Raw genomic sequence first — 3,240 nt, 5'->3', positions numbered from 1 at the left:
CACTTGTTGTGTGAATCTGATCGTTGCCGGTGTACTTCTCCCGAAGGGCAAGCTTTTCTAGCTCGTTTGTAACATGCTCTGTGGCACCAGAATCTGCATACCAGACTGTGTCACCATCGCCACCTCTTTGTTCCCGGATAGCTACAGCAACATGTCTTGCGTCGGGAACATAATCCTTATCAAACCGATGCCAGCAGTCGAGTACCTCATAACCCCGCTTCTTGCAGAGTTGGCACCTGGTTCGGCGGCTGTTGGAGTCACCACAAGTGTTGTTGTTGTAGTAGTGTCCGCCGCCACCGCCACTATAAGAGCGCCCACCTTGGCCCTGATAGTTGTCGCGTCCTTCTCCGCCGTTGTTGTTGTTGCGACTCCGTCCACACCCACGACCGTGTCCGCGAGATGCGACATTGGCAGAGGATTGGCGGATATTCATACCTTAAAGCAGACTGAGGCGAGCATCGAAGCTTAGAAGTTGACTATACAGCTCCTGAACCGTGACCGGCTCGATCCGTGCAGCAAGCGCCGACACCACAGGGTTGTAGTCAATGTCGAGGCCGACGAGGATGTGGGAGGTGATCTCCGCATCGCTGAGCGGAGGACCAGCACAGGCGATCTCATCTGTGAGAGCTTTAATCTTTGCAAGATATTCTACCATGGTTAGATTACCTTTTTGCAGACTCTAGAGCGCAATCCTCGTGTTGATGGATTGAGCAGCGGTTTGGGAAGCAAAGACAACATGAATTGCACTCCATACCTCAGTCGGTGTCTAAAGCATCACGACTTGTGCGAGTATCTCACGGGAGAGGGATCCCATTAGGTACCCGTGGAGTTGCTGCTGTTGTGCGAACCAGAGGGAGTGAGCGTAGTTGACGACCTGCTCCTCCTTCCCGTCCTTGGTGAAGGTTAGTGTGGCCGGAGGAACCGGACTCTTCGTGTCGAGGTAGCGTTCCATTTGTGCACCCTTTATCTGGGGCAGCACGATGGCCTTCCATAGCAGGAAGTTGCTCCTCGTGAGCTTCTGTGATGGTGGAGAACCGAGAGTGATGGTGGAGGTGCTGCTGGAGGGCGCAAAGGTGGAGGAGGAAGCCATGACGAGCGTGTTGGGAGCGATGGCTAGCGTGGACGCGGTGGAAGACATGAACTTTCGGTAGCTAGATGCAATCTCCTTTAATCTAAGAGGAAGATGCTCTGACTATCATGTAGAATTTGGTTGGAAGCGTTAAACTCCTCGTCCGGCCTGCATCTGAATATATAGGAGGTTTGCCATGGCTTACAAGTTGTGGACTATCGCAAGGATGCGTCCAAGTACATCACGAGTTGAAGAGAATAATTTAAACTAGAGATTAACAAGAGTCCTATTCTATATATCTTGTTTAACAGAGGAGCCCGTCGGACCATCGGGTTTCCGGATGAGTCCGTGTGGTACCCGTCGTTAGGCCGACGTGGCAGACATGGTCGAGCGCGCCCGGATTCCCCATATCCGTTTTATATTTGAACTGAATATGAGGGGTGTGTGCAAACGTTTGAGACCAGCTTTAAATGTCGGACTGAGTTTATTTTTTATGATCCAGCCGGACGGCCTGCCCAATCGTTTCAGACGGGTATGTAGATACTCTAAGGTACCTGCCCTCCCACTCGCAGAATTTGAAGCGAAAAATCCCGTGCTAACTCCGGCGGTCCATGTGCGAACAGGAAGGGTTCCATGTGCAAATCCCCGGCACATTCTCATGTGGACCAGCTGCCAATACAAGCCATCCACGTACTAGACCAAGAAACAGAAACAAAAACAAGAACAGTGCTGGGCTCCTTCTTTCTAGGCTCACGCACGCATCCATCCATCCTGGATGGGTGTGCATGTGCATGCACAACATCCTCAGCCGAGAACGAACCAAAGTGGCTTCCGGCTCAGCTGTTCCACTAGCAGGCAGGCAAGCGTCCAAGCAGGCAGGGATGTGACCAGAGACAAAGCCGGGTCAGGCTGGCCTGGTCGGTGGGTGGATCCTTCAGACCTTCGCTGCTGCTGCTCCTCCTCCCAATCCGTCCATCCATTCATCCATCCATCCATGATCCGTCTTCGCTTTCTCCCAACAAACCATCCATCTGCGTCCAAAACGGTCTCCCCCGGACGGTTGAATTCAAGCCATGGTGAATCACCACCGTGCCGTTTCTACCACGCACCATGATTAACTTTGTGTTATATACTGTATTAATTAACATCTGCCGATAAATGCTGACTTTTATGCTAGTGACCTTTCTGACTACTTTGTTGTGTCTGTTTACAAAAAGAAAAATGATATTTCTTGTGACAGCACATGTCAACGTAATCCTTTTTGCAAACGTTAAGGGTTTACACGAATCTCAACGGTTACCTAAAAAAAGCATGGCGTGGCGGTTTTCCTGTTTAAGACGGATTTGCGTCGACGATATGGTGACTTTGGCACTGGATTAGATTGGATCAGCGACGGTGACGAGTGTGCGGGATTCCTTCCGATGGCTCTCGCGGTTTGGCGAAGTGGGGTGGCAGCCGTCCTCCCAGACTCCAGTGGTGGCACACGGCTTTCACGATGGCAGTGTTGTTGTGGATGGTCGCCGGATGTGGGTGGCCAGATCTGGGGCTTTGAAGGTGGTCTGGACGATGCATATGGTGTCGGTTGGATGTTCATGGGACAGATCCGGGTGAAAACCTGGTCTCCGATCGATGGCCGGAGCTGATGATGGTGACGCCCTCGGCGTCGTTTTCTTCTTGAAGGCACCATCAAGGTGAAGCTCCCAACTCCTTCCGCTGCCTTCAGGGAAAACCCAAGATCAGTCGGATGACGGCGACACATTTGTGTCATTCCCTCCCATTGGGACGTCATTCTTGAAGGTGTGCATTGGCTTGAGGGACTCGTGGACGGTTCCAGTGATGGAGCGGCATTCCGTGTAACGCATCGATGACGTGGAGTCTTGGCGGCAGGGCTCGGCGTCGGATGTGTGATGACGAACGCGTGCGGGGAGGAGGCGTTGTCTGGCGTCGTGGGAGCGTCGACGACAATCCTGGCAAGGTTGATGCTCAGTACCTGCTCCGAAGAAGGATCAATGGAAGTTGGCTGCGACGATATATGAGAGTGCATCGGACCGTTTGCGACTTTGCGTCCCAAACCCATTATGTGGCTTGGTTGGGCATCCGGTTTTAAATGTTAGTCATTTGTGTGATGTCCGTTTGGTATTAGGCTCAGACTATCAACATCCCTTCATCAA

General features: G+C 52.1%; 1 non-coding gene across 1 annotated transcript; it reads right to left on the bottom strand.

Moving 5' to 3' along the window:
* Nucleotides 1-456: 456 nt before the first annotated feature.
* Nucleotides 457-592, bottom strand: LOC123414449. The gene has a single exon (XR_006614415.1). It is a non-coding gene; the product is annotated as a small nucleolar RNA Z247 (small nucleolar RNA).
* Between the last annotated feature and the right edge of the window lie 2,648 nt (nucleotides 593-3,240).

Source organism: Hordeum vulgare, chromosome 7H (genome assembly GCF_904849725.1).
Source record: "Hordeum vulgare subsp. vulgare chromosome 7H, MorexV3_pseudomolecules_assembly, whole genome shotgun sequence".
Classification (NCBI taxonomy): Eukaryota; Viridiplantae; Streptophyta; class Magnoliopsida; order Poales; family Poaceae; genus Hordeum; species Hordeum vulgare.
The sequence above is the reverse complement of the archived record's forward strand: the minus strand, read 5'-3'. Positions and strand labels throughout refer to the sequence as shown.